The sequence below is a fragment of the Girardinichthys multiradiatus genome, chromosome 13 (genome assembly GCF_021462225.1).
Source record: "Girardinichthys multiradiatus isolate DD_20200921_A chromosome 13, DD_fGirMul_XY1, whole genome shotgun sequence".
Classification (NCBI taxonomy): Eukaryota; Metazoa; Chordata; class Actinopteri; order Cyprinodontiformes; family Goodeidae; genus Girardinichthys; species Girardinichthys multiradiatus.
In genome coordinates, this window is record NC_061806.1 from 10,856,950 (window position 1) to 10,879,617 (window position 22,668).

The window sequence follows — 22,668 nt, forward strand, 5'->3', positions numbered from 1 at the left end:
CCTGTGTGTAAAATTAAATTAAACCAGCATTAACTTAAATACTGATGTTATGGAAACGTTTTGGAAACATAAAATAACTACATAGACTATCCATTCAACTGAAATCTTTGCCATCAATCCTGACTTGATAATTTTAATGCATTTGTAACATATTTTATCCCAGATCATTAATGAAGGCATAAACACATTATGTACTGTTTATTACTGGACTTATACTTTCAGCATTTTACCTACTAAGCACTAGCATTGAGAATGTCTTCAGTGAGATCCACACTCCTGCATATTTGGATTCATACAAGGCTTGACATTTAATCATGGCCACTAGGGCAAACTTCCTTTATTTGAAAGGCTGACTGACAGACTTAAGTCAGGATTACAACAGGATAATTTAAATATCCAAGCACATTATTACCCCTCCCTATATTTTACAGATGCGTTTTCACAATCCTCTCAAGGCTACAGATTTCCTTGTGGCTCATGCATCTTTTTCTATCATAGTTTTTCCTTTCACTCAATTTTCCATTACTATGCTTGGATTCAGCACTCTGGAAATAGCTAGGTTTTTAGCAATGCCGTTTTGGTGCTAACCTTCTTTGTGGAGACTGTCAGTCCCTGTATGCTCTACAATTGCTAGATGAGCAGTTCCTCATAATTATCTAATAAGCCACCAATATGTATATATATATATATATATATATATATATACATATATATATATATATATATATATATATATATATATATATATTCAGAAAAACTGAATGAAAAAGTTTTAATAAGCTGCAAGAGGAAAATTTATTTTCTAGAATACTTTGGCTAATTCTATGAAAGACATCATTTGAAAACAATCAAGCAATAAATCTTGATCACATGCTGTATGTATTATATGTGACAAAGGAGAAACGTGAGAAAGCAGGTGCTACTATGGCTGTCCGCCATCTTTGATCAGTGATACTTTACTGATAACCTTTTTTAAGAGGAGTCTAAATACCGGGGTTGGACAATGAAACTGAAACACCTGTCATTTTAGTGTGGGAGGTTTCATGGCTAAATTGGACCAGCCTGGTAGCCAGTCTTCATTGATTGCACATTGCACCAGTAAGAGCAGAGTGTGAAGGTTCAATTAGCAGGGTAAGAGCACAGTTTTGCTCAAAATATTGAAATGCACACCACATTATGAGTGACATACCAGAGTTCAAAAGAGGACAAATTGTTGGTGCACGTCTTGCTGGCGCATTTTTGACCAAGACAGCAAGTCTTTGTGATGTATCAAGAGCCACGGTATCCTGGGTAATGTCAGCATACCATCAAGAAGGACGAACCACATCCAACAGGATTAACTGTGGACGCAAGAGGAAGCTGTCTGAAAGGGATGTTCGGGTGCTAACCCGGATTGTATCCAAAAAACATAAAACCACGGCTGCCCAAATCACGGCAAAATTAAATGTGCACCTCAACTCTCCTGTTTCCACCAGAACTGTCCGTCAGGAGCTCCACAGGGTCAATATACACAGCCGGGCTGCCATAGCCAAACCTTTGGTCACTCATGCCAATGCCAAACGTTGGTTTCAATGCTGCAAGGAGCGCAAATCTTGGGCTGTGGACAATGTGAAACATGTATTGTTCTCTGATGAGTCCACCTTTACTGTTTTCCCCACATCCGGGAGAGTTACGGTGTGGAGAAGCCCCAAAGAAGCGTACCACCCAGACTGTTGCATGCCCAGAGTGAAGCATGGGGGTGGATCAGTGATGGTTTGGGCTGCCATATCATGGCATTCCCTTGGCCCAATACTTGTGCTAGATGGGCGTGTCACTGCCAAGGACTACCGAACCATTCTTGAGGACCATGTGCATCCAATGGTTCAAACATTGTATCCTGAAGGCGGTGCGCCAATACACACAGCAAGACTGGTGAAAGATTGGTTTGATGAACACAAAAGTGAAGTTGAACATCTCCCATGGCCTGCACAGTCACCAGATCTAAGTATTTTGAGCCACTTTGGGGTGTTTTGGAGGAGCGAGTCAGGAAACGTTTTCCTCCACCAGTATCACATAGTGACATGGCCACTATCCTGCAAGAAGAATGGCTTAAAATCCCTCTGACCACTGTGCAGGACATGTACATGTCATTCCCAAGACAAATTGATGCTGTATTGGCTGCAAAAGGAGGCCCTACACCATACTAATAAATGATTGTGGTCTAAAATCAGGTGTTTCAGTTTCATTGTCCAACCCCTGCATGTAGTTTTAATGAACACAGATTAGCTCTTGGAAACTGACTAAATGTCAGGAAGAAATGTTTCAAAATAGTGTTTAAAGCTACAACGTGGCAAGAGATTCCATCTAGATGAAGACAGAGTTTGTTATGATCCTGAGATGGTTGAATGTCATTTGCATTTTCTCTTCCTGTTCTGCTCATCTCCTTTTTGGGTGGAGGTGTGCCCAAGGAGATGCTCACTCACCTCCAGCTGATCATCTCATTATCTTGCAGTATGAGAGGACCAGCAGGACTCTCCGGCGCAGATTTTACCATCTTGGCAGTGGTAATCAAGTCTTGTAGCTGTTGCTTCTTTCAGACAAGTGACTTATTCCTTGTTTCCCTGGGACTTACCTTGAGTTTCAATACGAGCATCCTCTAGATTCTCTTGTCTCTGCCAGGTTTAGGCCACAACAACAATACCTTGAATTAAATGTACTTTCACAATACAGGAAGCCATGATTAGACAGTAGGGTAGATTATGTCTTGCTTGCATGAAGAAATAACGTTTCTTTCTCCAATATATTCTACTAATGGTGTAATCTTCATCCATCTCCACTGTATTTTTCTTACCTGTATTCATATTTAGATGTTTAACCATGGCTTGAAAACTGGCTCAGAGTTCATCTGCTTAGCTGTCTTTCTCTCCTAGATGAAGCCACTAAAGAAGCTACAACCATTAATGTTTTACTTTTCTTTTCCATTGAAAGAACTCCTTGATCAGTGCTTCTGTGTTCTTTTTGTGTCACTGCTCTGTTCTCTCAAATCCCCAGTTGGTGGTGGCAGATGGACGCTCACACTGAGCCTGGGTTTGTGGGAGGTTTCTTCCTGTTAAAAGGGAGTTTTTCTCTCCACTGTCGCTACATGCATTCTCTGTATGAGGGATTGCTGCAAAGTCAATGCAAGCAACTGTCCACTGTCTCTACATGCTTATCCAGGAGTGAATACTGCAAGTCACTGACTTGATGCATACTGTTGGGTTTACTTAGATAGAAAAACGTTTTAACCAATTTGAATAATAAACTGAATCTAACTGCACTGTTTGATAGTTAGGATTAATAGGAATGTATGTACCTGACTTGAAATCTATTGACTTTGTAAAGTACCTTGAGACAACATGTGTTGTGAATTGGTGCTATATAAATGAAACTGAATTGAATTGAAGAATGTGCTCAGATTTTGTCAAAAATAGCTTAATGCTTCCGTAAAAATAAGAGGTTTAAAGGTAGCCCTGTGCTGCTAATGAAAAGCACTTAATTACCTGGTCTTCAGTAGGTATAAGCTCCTCTACAAAAGCAGGAATTTTGGCAGTTCACAGGTACTGAGCATTCATCTGTGAAGGTAACGCAATGTCAAGGAGGAAAAGATATCACCAGTGATCTTAGAAAAGCAATTACTGCTGTCAATCACGCAGGGAAATATTGTGGTTAATGTCAAGCTAGATGAAGAGAGAAAGCTTGTTCAAAAGGAGAAAGATTCAGCATGGTGCCCAATCTTCTCAGGAGTGGATACACCAGCAGGTTGTGCCTGAGGAAAGAATACAATGCAGAAAAGATTTGCCCCAAAACAACAACAAAAGTTATATCTGTAGCTCTGCAGGCCTCAGCATCTTAAAGTAAAGTTTTTGTTCTTTAAAGTTCTTTGCAGTATGAAATATGTCTCCTGGAGGTATGGAGCAAAAAAAAAAAAAAACACAGTCAGTAGGTTTCTAATGTGTGGTTTTGTTTATGCATCATGCTTCAAATACAACAGTTATTCATTTTACGTTTAAAATATTGCAAGGTTTTTTACCTTTCTTGTCAAGCACTGAAAAGAGGACAAATCGGCTCTCTGGAATGAACACATCAACATTAAATTTGGTTTTCCAAATAGGATTCAAACAAACTATAAGAACAAAGTTCTTTAGAGTTTACTGCAACTATCATAACAAATTTGTTGTGTATTAATGCCAGTGTCTAAAACATTCAACTATAAGCCATGGTGGTGGAGACCTTTTAATATAGGCTGTTTTATTGCCATTGGACATAATGAGTTTTTTTTTTTTTTCAGAAGTATTCATACCCCGTTTCCACATTTTGTCATGTTCAAACTATATGCTTAATTGTATTTTATTTAGATTTTATTTGATAGACAATCACCAAGTACTGCATATGATTGTGAAGTGATTGGGAAAATTCTGCATTGCTTTTTAGAAAATGCTTTTACAAATGGAGCTCCACAGACATCTGCGGCTCAAGTGGGAGAATCTGACATCAGTACAGCTCTTAGTGATGCACTCCACAAATTCAGGGTGGAGATCCTCCATATGCAGCCAATGCAAATACCTGTTTTTAGATTGTCCTTTGTAGTAAACTTAAAAACCATGTATCATGATACATGATTTTTCCTTTTTCACGGTTATGCAGCATTTTGAATTGATCAGTCTCATAAAAATCTAAATAAAATACTATAATGCAGCACTAATGCAGCACTGTATCCCAGACGCATATGGGAAAATAATATAATTTATAAAAAGGTTAATTTTTAACACCTGCTTCCCAATCAGCACAAAGAGAGAAGCGTAGTAAATAACTGTATAATATACAAGGCATAGTTTACTATGATTGTGCGCTGTGACACTCCGGTGCTAAGCATCCATCTGGAAAACGGAGACGTAGGTGGGAGGAGGAGAAGGAGGGCTGTGCGCATCGTCTGTGCCAATAGGCGCAGCGCTATCTAATTAAACCCCTACCACGTAATCCCAACGACACCATCCCCCCATTTAAATCCACTCCAACGGCGCACATCACTTAAACCAACAGTGCTTCTCTCCTCTACGTCCCCGCTCCTCTGCGCTGCTGTCCCGGTGTCTGCCTCTGGAGGAGAGCGAGCGCCCCAGCAGCTACAGCAGCACCATCACGGCTGCTTGCCTGTCCGCCTGCACGGTAACATGCTCTGCAGGCTTCGGCTGCTGTAGCTCCATATATATATATGTATATATATATATATACATATATATATACATATATATGTGTGTATATTTATATGCATATACTGGGACGTGTGTTTTAGTGCGTGTGTGAGTGTGTGTGCGTGTGTTTGTAAACAATAAGGGGATCTGGTCAGAGGTTTTTATTCAGCCCCGGAGGAAAGCGTCCAGTTCCAGCCGAGCATTCCCGCATCTCCCTCCACGCTGCAGGGGAGAACCTCCGCTCCAGAGCCCGTCGCTACAACCGGTAAGGAAAGCGCTTCACATCCATTCACATCTCATTTACCTAATCAGCCTTCAGTTGGTCACTATAATATAAGGAACAGGACAATGGAAACGGAGACGTTTTGTTTACCCGCGGGGAAATGTGCATCCTGCGTGAAGACAAAAAAAAAAAAAAACGCCCGCATGAGCTGAAAGCATCCCGTACGCCCTATCAGGGTCAGCTCACCACATTAATACACGCGCTTTGTGTATCACAGCAGTTTAAGATTAAATGGGGACCGCTCCTTTATTGGCAGAGCCAGTAACAGGGGAGCAGCGTGGGCCTGCAGTTTTTATGAATGATCTTAACATGGGACGAGAGGCAGGATGCTGCGGATCTGCCACCTTTCACTAATAGAATTGCATTTTTAGAGAGAGATAGAGTGTATGAGTTGGAACTTCCGGAACAGTATATTATTATTTTAAGAAGAAATAGTTAAGTAAATAATTAATATAAATAAATAGTTAATTACATCTTTGAGGCTAGTAACCGGGGGTCTCCGCACAGCATAAACCAAACCCAGGGCTGGACTAAAGGGGCCACGGCTACCTGGGCTGTTTCTAATTTAGGTCACCAACCCACACATGTTTCTTGTATGAAAGCATGAAACTCATTGATAGATAAGGACACAATCAACTTATATAGCTCACATTGACTCGCATTGATTTTAACCCGTATTGCTTTCTAAAACATTTCTTATAAACAAAAAATCACTTCTGAAATGTTGGCATCGGCACACAGGCGCACATACAAACAGACTTAAATATACTGTAGTAACCATTCCAGGCCTGTATGTGGCGCAGTCACTGAAGTGCACCATAAACACAGAAGGAGGCGTGGAGTGTTCTTGAAGTTTGTTGGAGCTGACCTGTTTCAGCGGTTCATGGTTAGGTTAGAGGTGGGGATATGACATAATTGTTTTCGGCTAGTTACTTACTACCTTATTCCACCTTAAACCTACAAATTAAAACACTTCTCCTGATATGAGGTTGTAACTTTTTTTCTGGAATCATCAATCATCAAGTTATTACAGACAAGGCATTTTATATTGTATCTTAAGTAGTCATGAGCCGGTTAGCGATATTAAGGTATCCCGAGGTTATCGAATGGAAAAATATTTGCTATATAGCCCTTGAAAAGTGGCAAAGTTACTAGAGATACCTTTTTTGCCACCTTCTGCTGCTCACTGCCCATCAGCTGGTTTAAAGAAGGCTACTACAGTTTTCCATTGCTTACAAGAACGAGAAATTGAGCTGTTTGGAAATATTTTTGGTTGCAAAGAAGAAATGGTCGGGAGATTCAAGGAGTGCCACCTTTCACTCCTATTAAGGTAATGCTGTTTTAGAACTCAGTTAACAAAGGAAAAATGAAAAGAAAAAAAGAACAGAAATAAAGAAAATGAAGGAGAGAAAACTAATAAAATTCAGTTACCAAACTATGATCTGCTTGGCAGCAGGCTGTCTTTCAGAGCAGATAACTTGACTGATTAATCTGGTCATTACAAATTGCCAAACTCCTAGGGTTACTCAATAAAGACCAAAACACCAAAGAAGGGCAATATTCTGCAAAATATGCATATTTAAGTGAAATCTACCACTCATTTTCTAATTGTAATAATAAATACATTACCGAGTTTTACCAACTGCAGCAGTTGAAAAAATAGTTTTTTGTTTGATTTAAAGTATTTACATTGTATTATTTTATTTAAATATGTTCACGTTATATCATAAAACATTGATTATTTTACTTAAGATCATTTTATGATAATCTCATGCCAGTCCATGCCTTTTATCTTCATATTATTTTCTTATCTGAACATTCTGAATGAAAAATTAGTCATTAACTGTAACCCAAATATTTCTAACAGTAATCCAGGTTATGTTTTTTTTTTTTTTCAAACCAGTCTTAACATTAGATACTATCCTTTGAGCAACTTGTTATTTGATAGACCTCAAGTTGAAAAGATGTCTATTGATTTTTAATTGTTGTTAAAAGGTAGTTGGGGCTTGAACAAATGGGCTAACCAAACCTAACCTCTTTGTTGAGGCTAAATTTGGATTGGACCTTTTGGCTAAAAAAATCAAAATTTTAGCATATTCTTTTTGGCTAAATATAGGCAAGGACTGGCCAACCTTAAAAAGTCATAGAAAGATGTCCATGAGCGTCCAGTGTTTGGAAGGTTTTCAATATAACCCATTTTTGTAGTTGAAAACCTAACTCAGGATGTTTGGTCAGACCCATAAGCCAACCATACTGTGTTCAATCAACATATGACTCAGGATTACGTTAGCCAAATTACCCAAATTGGGTTGTTCTAACAGCTGATTTTACAGTGTACGTATAGCTAGGGATGCTATCAGCATTATCGCAACCAGCCGATGTTAGTCATTTCTTACCATATCGGTATTGGTCTGATTAGTAAAAGTGGGCTAATATTAACAACAGATGTTTGTTTCAAATCTTGTTGCTGTTTGTAGGGAAACATATATAATGTATATAATAATATCGGTAAATATTGATATTAATACCAGATATTGACATCGGCCCACATTTTCATATTGATGCATCCCTGCTCATAGCTGCTCATCCTCTGCACGCACCCTGCTAGACATTTTATCCTCATTGTAGATAAGAGACATAAGAATCTAAAGTGATTGGCAGCACTGTTAGGAGCTAGGCATATAAGCTAAGAGTTAGGGGTTCCATGGCCCCCCTCTAAGACATATAACATTGCATCTTTGAATTACCAGCTGCCAGCAAGATGTTCACAACCTGTTCCCTGTATCTCTGCAACTTAACAAGCCTGCCTGTGCCTGACTCTACCTCTGCCATGTTATGTTGCTAGCATGATGATATATTTGCACATCTTCTTTTCCTAAATGCCACCCAGCTGTTGCACGCCTTCTCTGTATAATCCTCTGGGATTGAACAAGTTTCTGTCAGGCTTTGAGTCATGCGCAGACAAGTGGAATTAGTGCTGACAGTCATCTGTTAAGTCATTTTAAAAAGCAATCAAGAGTCTCATTTTGTCACTGATCAATCTCTAGAGCGGGTGATTGTGAAAAGAACAGCAAGTGGTGAAATAATGCGCCTGTTACTGTGTCTGACTCCAGGTTAATGGGAATGTCAAGGTGTGGCCCTCGGCACAAATTGATCCGTACTCCGGCATTGTGTGCTAAGGAGAGCTGCTGGAATCAGGCAGAATTTTGCCGCCTATGCTTCGCTGGGTCGTGGCATTATTGGGCCTGCATATCCTTATGCTCATCTAGTTGTTACATAAGAGGATAAATGTGCACTGGAGCACAACTCTCTGTGTCACTTAGACTCATAAGAACAAACATGCAAACCCTTCTTCTGCTTGTATGGTACACATCAGAAGAGGGTTTAACCCAGAGGCATCACACACCGAACACATGACAGATGTTGTGGTTAAGGTGAATTGAAGAGGGCAGGTATCGCTTGCAGAGCAAAGACTGAGGGACGTGGCTTGGATTCTCAGTTATCAGTGCATCTCTCCTGGGTGTACAATGCATTTCTATCTGTGTCCTGTTCTCTAGGCTGTCACATTAACAAGACCAATGCAGCGCTTCTCATATAAATGACCTTGGTTTCATATCAGGCTGCCAGAAATCTTGACCACTACTGGTATGCATCAAATACATGATTTAGTCACATGATCACAGCCTCTCTCTATCTCTTTCAAATGTAAATTATAATTGTTGTTTATTAAGAAGATTTTTGCTGCATTTGTGAAAATCCCTGTTTTTCCATATTTTTGAGATGGGTATATCTGCAGTCTGTAAGTGGATAGTTCGAAAGTGTAGTTTCATATTCACAAACACTAATTGGTCTGTTCAGTTGGTCCTGTTTCCCCTCTGTCATTTGCGCTTTTCCCTCCATTTCCTTACTTTCAACAGTTTCAGCAAGGTACGAAAATAATGAAGGTAATGTGAAGTTGGTGTTTCAGAACTATATTTAAAATGGAGTCAGTTATGTACATGTATAAATATATGTGGAAAAATAGCTAGTCAGATAAACAGATAAGTCCAACAAAACACATTAGGTTTTGAGACTGTGACCAACATGCAAAAAGTTTCAAAGTATCCAAACATCTATTGCACATCGCAGTAGATGTTTGGACCAATGGTGACACAGAACAGACAGGAAATGGAGGCGTTTCTTTTTCCACAGAGTTATATTACATTTTAATTAGCAAACAGTGATTTGACACATTCTCATTATAGTAACACAATTGCAGGGATAATATTTGCTGTTAGGCATTAATGTACAAGAGGCTTTCAACACCAGAAAATATGGAGTTGCTATTGTCAAAAAGGTTTGAACAGCTTAGCATGAAGCAGAGCTGCTATTAGGCTCTGAGATTTAAGCTGATGCTGTGGTTTGCATCCCATTTCCTCCCAACAATCAGTATTAGCTGTCCCCTTTACGTCTTCGGACCATTTTAGTCCTCTACATTTTACTACTATATATTTGTAAAACTGTCTGACCTGTAGAGTTGAAGCACTTTTTCCTGTCAATGAAACGATACTCATAAAGATGTTTTGTTTGTTCCTGCCAAGTGTAGTTCATTCATCTAAATCTGTCCCAGAGAAATTCTTTTTTTTTTTTGAAAGGCCTTATGAAATTAGCATAAAAAGTAACAAAATTTGTGTTAGGTCCATTATTCCTTTGATGTAAGAACGCGTTGTTCAAATAAATCTCTCGTTTTTCTTTAAATTGTGACACATTTGTAAGGAAAATTAGTTGAGCAGCAGGGTTGAGTATGAGAATATACTAAATGTTCTTTGTCAATGCTACATGGCTTTTGGTGAAAGCAGTGTGATGATGTGGGGCCATATCTTTACTGGAAAAAACATGGTTTGTCATTATTGGAGGCAACCTCAATACAAAGAGATATCTGGAGGAGATTCTGCAACCACTGACAATCCCACATCTCCACTCTTAGTAACTAAATGCCATCCCCCAAGATGGTGTTCACACAGTAGGGTTTCTCAGACACTACCTCCAGAATTCTAGGGGGGAGAGATTTAATGAACACTGGACCTCTGTTTCACTGAACACTCATGAGATTAGCTTGGGTGTACTTTTTGTGCCAGGATGACCAACACAGCCACATTGGCTGACTTGCAACAAATTCTGGTTGAAGTATGGGATGCCATCCTGCAGCAGGGTGTAACAAAGCTGGTGATCAGCATTAGAAGAAGGTGTCAGGCTGTTGTGGTTGTATATGGTTCTCCCACATACAACTGAGGCCCCTTTTTGTAAAAAAAAAATAAATTGCTTCTTTGAACTTTAATTGTCCAATTCCACAACACCAGGGAAATAAGGTGTTTTGCATTGGTACAATGGATTTCTTGGGCTCAACCTACACGCTCAACTCTGTTGCTCAACCCACAAATGCATTTTTCTTACAACTGTCGCACAATTTAAAGGGAAACTGAATACGATTTATTGCCAAGAAGCATTGTTACAACAAATAAATAGTTGTAGCAATCTAGTTTTGTAGTCAACCAAGGAAAAAATTTCTTATTTTTCATTAAAAGTATATTTACACTCCTTTAACCTCTTCTCTCTTTCTATACATTACAAAAAGATCAGCACACCTTCTGCCAAAATCTAAAATGCAGAAAATGTAGAGAGATAATGGGATTTGGCCAAATGGCACTGTTTTTAAAGAACATTTAAACTGTCTAGAAAATGAGCCAGTTTTTAATTAAAATAATTTTTAATTAAGACCATTAATATTCTGCGATGGACTGGCGACTTGTCCAGGGTGTACCCTGCCTCTCACCCATAGACTGCTGGAGATAGGCACCAGTTCCCCCGCGACCCACTATGGAATAAGTGGTAGAAAATGACTGACTGACTGACTGACCATTAATATTCTGCGATGGACTGGCGACCTGTCCAGGGTATACCCCGCCTCCCGCCCATAGTCTGCTGGAGATAGGCACCAGCTTCCCCGCAACCCACTTTGGAATAAGCAGTAGAAAATGACTGACTGACCATTAATATTTCCGATTAGCATTGTTATCTAACACAAGCAAACTGTGTTGTCATTCTAAATGTTTGTCTAGATGTGTTGTGATTCTAGAGGTTTCTAATCTTCGACTGGTGCAAATGGCACACTTTCAGAAATAAGCCCCACCGACTTTAAACCACTTAGAAGAGAACGCCTGAACTCACCTAAGTTCAGTTTATTTATGTAGTTTCAAATCATCATAAGGCATTTTACACAGAAACAAGTCAAATTCATATCTAGTAATGCATAATCAAATCAGTTATATCATATTGATTGATTCAAATTCAGTTACATAAATTCTAATTCAATCCAAGCAATGATAAAATGCTGTCAAATTCTGTTTATAATGGAAGTTGTTTAAAGCTCTAAACATTTAGTATGATTGAAATGGAAAGTTAGAAGAAATGCCAACTTTCATACTTACATTAATACAGCTGAAATGATCAGTTGGAACACAGTGGTTTTAGTACCGCATCATATATTTGGTTTTACTCTGTACACCATCTGCTCTTGTACATTAGTAATCCACCAGCTACTGTATAGTTTTTTGTCTTGATCCTTTAAGTAATCTGGATTAATGTTGCAGTTCAATGGTGAAGGTTGTGATGTGCTGACTAGGACTGTGCAGTTACTCAAATTTGTTTTTGAATTTTGGCTCCAAATCTTTAGAAAGCGACTTTTAAAAGTACCTTTCCACATTCCGCCCTCACTTTAATTACCGTGATGCGGAAAACACAAATGGAGGTGTTGGTATTATGAATATCAATATATTATTTAATATTTAGTATTAATACTTTAATATTTTATTAAATAATATTTCGGTCTGTTAAGGGTTGTCCTGTGAATACCAGCCCAATAAGGCGGTGGTATTAGAACAAAATTGAAAGGGATGAGACAAGCTCTGGAATTATTGAACAGCAAAACTCTGTACTCACACAGAATGAATTCACACAATTTCTTAAAATACAAGAATTTATCAACAAAAATAAGTCAACTCAAAGTCGATCATATTTCAATCAACAAACTCTTTACTATGCTAAAACATTCCAACTAAACTACCAAGCAGAATTAAAGAATAAGGAAGACTAATGGCCTATGTACAATATAAACAAGTGAATCAAAGAAGATTGAAAACCATGACCGATAGAGTGATGCAACATTACCATGCAATGTTATTTATGTTTGAGAACCAATGATTATCTTGAATCTGGAAATGAAGTGAAGTTAATTTTGGAACTAACTTAGGCAATAGTTGGCATACCTTCCAACAACCATTCACAATGCAAGATCAGATAAAAATATTATTTTAATAAAATAGTATTTTAAAGAATGATTTGCTGAATAAAACCAACCTTCTTGATGACTAATTCTCAATGGTGTTTAATTAGCTGCCTTTATTCAGTAAAATAATATTTAAAGAAATATTATTTTGAATAAGAACCAATCCTTTTGGATAAATGGGTCTTAATAGTGTTTAACTACCGTATTTTCTGCACTATAAGGCGCACTTAAAAACCATTAATTTTCTCAAAAAATGACAGTGCGCCTTGTAATCCGGAGCGCCTTATATATGGATCAATTGGTTAATTGGTTGATCCATACTGGTTGTACACGGCGCTCTGTCAAAATGTTTCAGTACGACTGGTAAACTACAAAGCCGCACCGCTTGCAGCATTACGGCTACCGTAGTCAGGGGTGTCGCCGAAGTAATAGCGGTAAACACCTGTACTGTGCTTACTCCTAGTCCAACACCACTTGTGTGTGTATAACGACCCCAAAATTGCACCTTTCAAGAGACACGCTTACGATGCTGAGTTCAAACTCAAGGCTGTCAGCTACGCAGTCAAACATGGGAATAGAGCAGCAGCGAAATAATTCAACAGTTAACGCTACTATATTGTGAATGTACTAACGTTTGATTTAGTGCATCAAACTGTTTCTTTTACGTGTTTACTGAATCAGGGAAAAGTTCCCTTTCACGTTTTAACTAACGTTTGATTTCAACTTCAACTTCATAGACTCCAATGCATTCCTAACGTGCGGTTGGCTCTATTCAATAGAATTCTATGTAGAGGAGACCTTACCATGAGAGTGAATGGAGTTATCAGAACGCTGGTTTGTAGTGTATTAATAAAGTTTGACTGACTTATCTGACTGTTTTGTTGACATTCTCTTTAGCACAGCTCCATCTAGTGGATGCATAACGCAACCCCAGTCAAACGTTTGACTGCAGTAGCTTCTATTCTATGCGCCTTATAATCCGGTGCGCCCTATATATGAAAAAAGTTCTAAAATAGCCCATTCATTGAAGGTGCGCCTTATAATCCGGTGCGCCTTATAGTGCAGAAAATACGGTAGTTTTCACTGGGCATTGAGGGAAACATCCACTTGTGGGTAAACAAAGGATTGGCTTGCAGCTAACCTCCGTAGCTGTGGGGAAGAGCTTTTAGCTGGCCCGTCCGAATTGTATGACAAAGGCATGTTTGGCTCCTTGAATGGCCGCGATGCAGCGGGTTACTCTTGCTACCTGGATGCGCACGCAGGAGGGCGTGCGATGCCGTCCCGGCCGTGGGAAAAATCCGCTTCGATTAGGGCTGCTTCTGGAGGCCTCAGAAGAAAAGTCAAGTCACGCTTGTCTCCTTACATCCTTTATATGAATGAATGTCGGATACTCGAACAGCAAGTCATTACTTAATTTTGTTGCATGTGATCGTAGTCACATTTGGATCCAAGTTAAAGAGTCATGTCTGCTTGCCAGCAAGGAGACACGCGTTTGATGCCTCTCCTGTCCGGTTCCCGTCTGGAATCCGCATGGAAAGAGGTCTGTTTGTTGGAACGTGGGGTTTTTATTCAAACAGTGACGTCACGGGAAGTCCGCTCTCCTTCTGTTCCTGGCTGTGCTGGAAGTAGGTTAATGCGATTTATTCTGAAAGTTCCAGAAAAGTTCTTACTGGCCTTTAATGTTGTAACTCATGGCTGGGGTCCCAACAGAGAAAACATAGTGGAATTTGTTTGTATGTTAAAACTTAGACTTAAAGAGTGTTTTTGACCAAAAAAAAAAAAAGGTTCATAAGCTCCTATACTGTATTTGATGAAACTGTTTTTTTTTTATTAACATAAACAGGAATATGACTATTTTCTATAATTGAGCAGCATCTAGACTTAGCCTTTACTTATTATATTTGTATTTTTAATGAAGTAAGAATACTTACAAGATTTACTTTTTCAAAACTGCACAAGGCATACTTGCTTATGTAATCTCTAAACAAAATTTACCATTACGAACACTGGATATGTGATCATGTGTAGAAGGTTACACTCTCCATCCATTTAAAGAAAATGAAAGAATTGGTGAATATTTTAACTGTTCAATTTAAAATGAGTGCTTATGAGAAATTATTGTTTTTTTGAACACTTTGAAACCAGTGTTGTATAGCTAACTCAGGTTCATCCGAGGTCTGTGTTTCCCAGTAATCTGGCCTGATCCTCCCTGTGAGGGGCCAACATCTGCCCTGTCAGACACCCAGTCCAGTTATTGTGTTGATAAAGCTGAGAGAGCGGCTGCTCTGCAGGAGGTGGAAGACTCAGAGCACAAAAACACTCCCAACCCTAAATTCTTCCAATCAGCCTGACGTGAGGCTTGGATTTGTACAAGTTTAGAGCCAGTGGAGGGTTTACAGAGCTGTGAAAAGTATTTCCCTTTACAGATTTATCCTGTTTTCACCATTTTACCAGGCCTAAATTAATTTGACTTCAGCTTTGCAAAACTACTTGATTACTGCGAGACCTGTATGATTCAGAAATCCCTAAATTAGTTACTGTTTGAGAACATGACATAGGCAAACATTTTACAAAAAGCAACACATCATGCCCCAATTTAAAGAGCCACGGAAAAAAATAACTCATGTCTATCAGCCTGGAGAGGGTTACAGGGTCACATTTAGGGCTGTGGGACTTCAGCAAAACACAGTGAGAGCCGTTATCCACATATGGAGAAACTTGGAACAGTGTCAACCTTCCCAGGAGTTGCAGGCCGGCCAAATTACTCCAAGAGCATATCAATGATTCTTCTTGGGGAAAACCAAATAACCCGGAAACAACTTCTAAACCACTGCAGCCCTCACTTGTCCTTGACAGTTAAGGTGTTGGCTAAGGGTTTATGATTAAATTTTTTTTAAAAAGATGCTGGGCAAATGGCCTCCATGAGAAAGTTCCAAGGCCAAGACCACTGGTGACCAAAAAGAACACAAAGAGCCATCCGTCTCAGGTTTGACAGAAAAATATCACAAAGAACCCAGAGGATTTTGGAAAATGTTCTGAGGACTGACAAGATAAAACCAGAATTGTTTTTGGAGCATCAGAAAAAGAACATGACCACAGTCAAACATGTTCTGTAATGTGTGGTTTGGTGCTACATTGCTTCTTCAGGACTTAAACCATGGAACCATGAATTCTGCTGTCTATCAGGAAATCCTGAAAGATAATATCTGACCTTCAGCTCAATAACAATTCTGTTATACAGCAGGACGATCTAAAATACACAGTAAGTCCAATTCTGAATGCCTACAAACCTTGGACAAAAATGAGGCCTAGTCAAAATCTGGACTAATTGAAATGTTGTGGCATGACCATAAACAGGCTGTTCATGCTTAAAAGCCCTCCAGTGAGGCCAAATTAAATCATTTCTGCATAGAAGAAAAGGACAAAATTCCTTCATAGCAATGTAAAAGACAATTACCAGTTACTGAGCTGCAAATGCTTGATAGGTGTTCTTGACATCAGTGGTGGTATAAACAGTTATTAGGTTCATGGGGTAATTATTTTTTCACTAATGGTCAGGTTATCTTGGCTTGATATTAACGTATGTTTGATGATCTGAAACATTTAGATGTTAAAAAAGGAAAAAGTGAAAAAAATCTGTCAGGAGGAAAATGCATTTTTTACAGCTCTGTAGTTCCTGTCAGAGAATTTGCTTCTGAGTGAATCATCCTGACAAAACCAGGTATTATTATTCAGACCCCAGTTCATGAACAGACTGCGGCTGTCTGCTGTTGCATGAAACAAATGAGACATGGAGGTTGAGCAACAAAGACCTCATCATAGGGAGGTCCAGCTTCTCTGTCTCCTGTGAATTCAGAGGAAAAGACGGTGGTCTGGAATAATTTGACAGAACAATTCATAGCAGCTCAAATCTTTTCGCTTAAACACAAAAACAGATAAGGGCTGAACAAGAAAGCACAGCAAAGGGCTGTGGAATGAATGCAAGCACTGAAAGGAGTGAAAGAAATAAAAAGAAAGGGAGTAATGAGTAGTTTTGAGAGAAGGATTTAATAGGTAACAGTAATCCTGCTAGTTTGCCTTCGGTCTTCTTCTCCCATAGCCATTAGAAGGCTGAGAGCCAATTACGCTCAGAGCTCTGCATGCACTGTGGTTAATGATGCCGTGGGGGGAAAAGGTGTGTATACGTGTGTGTTCTGTTGCATAAAAGGGCCAACACCTCTGTACGGATAAGGGCGTGGCTGAGAACACACTTCTACTGATAGCTCTGCTGAGATCACATCTCCCAAAGCGGTCTAATCCTCTCTTCCTTTGGCTATCTTTCACTTTTCCTCCCCTGTATCTCTTGCACTTAATCTTCACGTCTTCCCATTCCTCTAAAAGGTGCCTTTCTTCCTCCTATTTCTGACTTGGTGAGGCTGTTTCAGATGGCTCCCTGAGAAAGAAAAAGGGGCTTAATTAGTCCCTTTCTTATAAGAAGTTTCAACGTGATTTACAAAATACGTTTATTTTCTGTCCCACTGCCGTTTAACTTTTCAAGGGGATCTCTCTTGATTTAGATGGCTCCCACATACCTGAGCAGGATGCAAGAAATTCAGCAGTGCCTGGTAAAAGTATTTGTACCCCCCTTCAACTATTTTATTTTTTTTACATGCTGGGAATTTTTAGGATTATTTTCACAAACAAAACTTAATTTAAGAAAAAAAAAAAGTATGGTTTCCAAAATATTTACAAATAAAATCTGAAAAATATGAAGTGTATTTGTATTCAGCCTATCTGAAGCAATACTCATCAGGACCACCTTTTGCTACACATTTATTTTTATTTATTCTTTTTTTACAAAATAGCTAAAACAATTTTCAAGTATAGTCACAGATTTTTAATTGGATTCAGGTCTAGACTTTGACTGGTCCATTCTAACACATGATATGGTGTAACCACAATAGGTGTGCATAGGATCAAACATGGCATTGCCTTGTTATTATTAAATCTTCTGATGACAATATCGATTACAATAAACTCACTGCTCTCTCTTTTTCTTACTCCCACTAAGATTTCTGATCTTGGTCAATAAAATGTTGTCAGTTGTGGGCATAAAGAGTTACATCAAACTTGGAAATGTGTGATTAATATTTTGATGACAATAGTGATCCACTGTATTTTGCCCCATTCATCTTCCAGTCAAAGGTTTTAGCACGCCTTTCTCACTTAATGGGTCTCTTTATTTTCATGACTATTTAAATTGTATATTCTCACCACAGGCAACAAAACTATGAATTAAAACACATGGAATTATGTATTAACAAAAACTCTAAACATTATTATATTTTAGATTCTTCCAAATAGCCATCCTTTGCTTTGCTCTCTTGGCATTATCTCCATGAGCTTCATAAGTTGGTCACCTGGAAAGGTTTTTCAAAAAATCATGAAAGAACTTCCCAGAGGTTCAATGAGAGATGGCCAAAGATTAATATTTCAGTCATTATAACAAAGGGTGGCTACTTTAAGGAATTAAAAAAATAAAATTTTTAAATTCCTTTAACAATTTTTTGTTTGCCACATAAATGCATATGTGTTCGTTCACAGTTTTGATGCCTTCAGTGAGGTGTTCTAAAACTTTTGACCGGTAGTGTAATGTCTAAAGGCAACCGGTTGCACTGGTGGGTTTGAAGGTAAAATAAGTAAATAAAAATATACACCATAGTTTAAATTTCTTTTATTTGAAAAACATAAAAAAAAAAAACATCTATCAGGGTCCTTCAACTTCACTATTATGCGTGTTAAAATGTTGCTGTGGCACTGTATGGAACAACATCCACCAGCTATGATATATACACACTGCTATGGATGCTTTACTATTTATTTTATTCTATTTTTAACACAATATAGAGAAGGACAAGACAGAATGTTCCAGGTGAAAAAAAAATTAAACTAGTGACAGCACCAATTAGGCTCCGCTTTGCCCGCCCTACTTCCACTCCTCCCAGCCACTCCTCAGGCTGCCACCCTCTCAGGGTAATAACAGAGAGCCAATCAAAAATAGCAAAATCGATCTGGCGCCGGCTGGCTCGGATGCATTTACAAGCAGCCATAATGACTGCAGACTTATTTCTCCGGGCCGCTGCTGCAATCACACGGCCAACCCTTTTCTGCCGAGCTATGAGCAAAAGAGCAGCATTATTGTGTGGAGTCTGCTCAATTACTGTAAATGTGCAGTCTGCCTCTCAAGTCACAGCATGACACTCTTGTAATGTGAAGTGCAATAACGCTTTTGTGCTTTGGCCTTGCTTGTGAAGGAGACTTTTTTATTGCAAGTGTAGCAGTAAATATGACTTTGCAGCTGCTTTCATGCATACTGATTAAAGGCCAGTGTCATCAGGGAGAAGTCATTAATGATTCTGTTATGTGTTTGCTTTGGATAAAGTCAGATGTCTTTGAGGAGGGGGCTCATATTGATTGATGGTGGTCAGGGCAGAACAATTGCAATTTAAAGGCATAGATATGGCAGAATTTACCTTGCTGCAGCTCTTATACTGCTGATGGGCAGTGGTATGAAGGTTTTACTGAAACCTTTTATAACTACTGAACGTGAATGAGTGGATTGCATGAGGGGGAAAGGTACAGTCCACCTTGAACCAAAACCTCAATGTAGTTTATTTGTATTTTAATTCTGAGGTGGAAGAAAAATGATGCATGGTTTTAATTTTTTTATGATTCTTGTATGAATATTAATCTTTAAAGTGTGATATATTTATCCCCTTTATTCAGATTTCCCTAAATCAAATCCAGAGCAACTAACTGCCTCAAGAGTCTGTGTATTATGTAATCTCTATAAATCTAACGGTTCTATGAAGGCCTCAGAGGTGTGATAGAGAAGATTAGTGAACAAACAGCTTCATAAAGAGCAAGGAACACATGAGACAGGTCAGAGAGAAAGCTTTGGAAAATAATGGAAGAGTATAGCATAAGCCTATCAAGACATGGCCGACCTGAAGTGACAGGCCAGGCAATGAGTGCATTGATCAGATAATCAGCCAAGAGGCCCCTGTTAACTCTAGCTGCAGAGATTCACAGCTTAGAAGGGAGAACTACAAATAAGGCCTTTATGGAAGAGTCAAAGACAAAAGTAATTGTTAAAGGATATCTCTAAGAAGTCTAATTAGCTGTTTACCACAAGGCATGGATGCACTAAATGGAGTATTCATAATTCTTTGTGTGGTGGAAAACTAACACTCCACATCACCCAGAACACTATCTTAAAGGTGAAACTGATGCTGGCAGCATCACGCTGTGGGGATGCTTTTCCTTGTCAGGCACATGTGAGTTGGTCAGAGTTGATGAGAGGATGGATAGAACCAAATAATGGCCAGTAGTGGAAGAAAACCTTTTGGAAGCTTCAAAAAAAAAAAAAATTAAAAATGAATAGAATAGATCAGTTGAACCCCAGTCCTCGAGGGCAAGTGTCCTGTCACTTTAAGATGCCTCCTTGGTCCAATATACCTACGCAGGTCAATAAGAACCAACATTCTGAGAAATGTTACTGGCATCTTGTTGAATAGAAGCCACAAACAATGGCAAACAATAAGCCAGTTCTGATTGCAGAATTGGTTTAAACCCAGGTAATAGCAAAGTGTACCTAATAAAGTGTTTGATATTGAAGACATGGAAAAGAAAGAAATGAGTGAAGGAATTGTGAATTAACCCCAACCAATACTGTCATGACAATGTTTAACAATATTAAAATCAGACATTTCCTAAGATCATGCAGGCATATTTCTTGAAATCACAAAAATAAGGTACCAAATGGCAGGATGGACCTGCTATTGCTTAATATAGTGGATTAGCATTAGTTTTTATGAGAAACAAAACATGTTTTCATTTCTGAGTTAGTAATTGTTGCATCTGCTGCACTGATTGTTTCTGAGAATGCTTGACATCAACTGATGTAAAGAATCGCAGCTTTCCACCACAACCTTTATCTGCAAAGCAGCTGTTGTTTAGAATACAGCAGGCAACCAGCCAAATGGAGTGCTTTAACCAATTACCAAATGCATTCTACATGTCCTGTACAACATAGAATAAACTATTAACTGGTAAAAACACAACATTGGTACATAAATACTAAAGCACAAAAAGCTTTCTTCAATTGAATGAGTCAGCTAATTGCCTATTTCTGCGTAGGGGATTATTCTTACAGCTCAAGGCATTTTGAGCACGGTTAACATGCTTTCCTGAATCTTTATTTTGAAGGTACCAAATGTAGGATTTGATCACAAATAAAGAAGCTGGCCCCGAGTCATCTGTCCACTTGTCTTCTGCTACTTAGAAATGACAATAAAGGCCAAACTTTAAACTAGACGCATTTAAGCTTAACATGGATGCATACATTTTGGATCGAAAAATGTTTTACACACCCGACTAATGTTACCTATTTGCTAACGTGCATCGGCAGGAGGTGATCATTATTTTCCTGAAAACAACACTTCTAAGAAAATGCACTTAGCTAAAATGCTAAGTCACATGATCTCATGCAATATGGTTTGAAACACATTGTAATTGTGAAGTGAAAGGACAATGATACATGTGTTTAGGCTGTGTCTCAACCAGCTTTGCAGATCCAGAAACTGAGGTTTTTCTCCTTCCTCTTTGCAAATTAGCCCACCACAAGGTGCATCTATAGGTGGCTTTTTTTTATTTTTATAGATTCTCTATTTAAGCCTTTAGTTTGACTAGGCCATCTTAACATATGTATACTTTGTTCAAAACCAGGATATCAAACTTTGGTCCTAGGGGGGCTGTGGTCCTGCCACTTTTAGATGTGTCTCTACTTCAAAGCACCTGAATCACATAACTGGGTCATTAGCAAGACTCTGGAGAACCTGACTGAATGATGAGGAGACAATCTTACTGCTGTAATAACATAACACAGTTGTACTCTATTGGATTTAGAACTGGTGACTGTGGAGGCCATTGCGAGTACATCTTCAAGAAAGCAGTTTTGGGAGGATTGGAGTTTTGTTTCATGCATGATCCTGCTGGAGGTAGCCATCAGAAGATATGTACACTGTGGTCATAATAAAGTATGGACATGGTCAACAAAAATACTCAAGTAGGCTGTGGTAGTTTAGTTATACTCAAGTGGGGCTAAGGTCCCAAAGAATTGCCAAGAAAATATTTCTCACACCATTATCCCACCATTTAACACAGCAATGTTTTTCCAATCTGCTGTTTTCCTATTTTAGTGAGACTGTGTGAACTGTAGCCTCAGTTTCCTTTTTCTAGCTACAGTAACAGCAGTTGCAGCTGGTGTTGTCTTCTGACGCTGTAGCTCAACTGCTTCAAACATGTCACCATCTTAAACTTGTCAACATTTTAAACTGGTCTGACCAAGGCGTTGTCATCCACACAACTGCTGTTCTCTCTGTGAACCTGAGAGATGGTTTCACATGAAAATAATCCAGCTGTTCTGTGAAGGCTTCAAAGAAAATCAGTGAGTAAACAGTATCACAAAGACCAAATAAACCAGAGAGGTCAGGGATAAAGTTTCAATGCTGGATTAGATCATAAATCAATTTCCCAAGCTTTGAACATCTCTCAAAGCGGTCTTCAACTCATTTTCTAAAGATGGATGGCACAACTGCAATCATGCCAAGACATGGCCATCCACCAAAATCTTAACTAGACAAGACAAGCCCTGATCAGAGAGCTGCCATAAGGCCCATGGTAACTCTGGATGAGCTGCAGAGCATAAGGGCTGAATAAGGGCAATCCACCTCACAGTTATGTGCTGCTATGTCCTGGTCACATAAGGTCCAAGGGTTATCAAAACTTTTACAAGGTGTGTAGCATCCAATTAC

General features: G+C 38.9%; 1 protein-coding gene across 2 annotated transcripts in view; it reads left to right on the forward strand.

The window, feature by feature from the left end:
• Nucleotides 1–5,036: 5,036 nt before the first annotated feature.
• The window catches only part of LOC124879290 (hippocalcin-like protein 1), a 72,939-nt gene continuing 55,307 nt past the window's right edge, over nt 5,037–22,668 (forward strand). Inside the window, exons 1-2 of one of the 2 annotated variants that reach the window (XM_047383765.1) lie at nt 5,039–5,181; nt 5,309–5,472. The gene's annotated coding sequence lies outside the window, so the exon portion shown is untranslated. Of the gene's footprint in view, nt 5,473–22,668 lie in introns of both variants that reach the window. The other variant, XM_047383766.1, reaches the window with a different exon arrangement.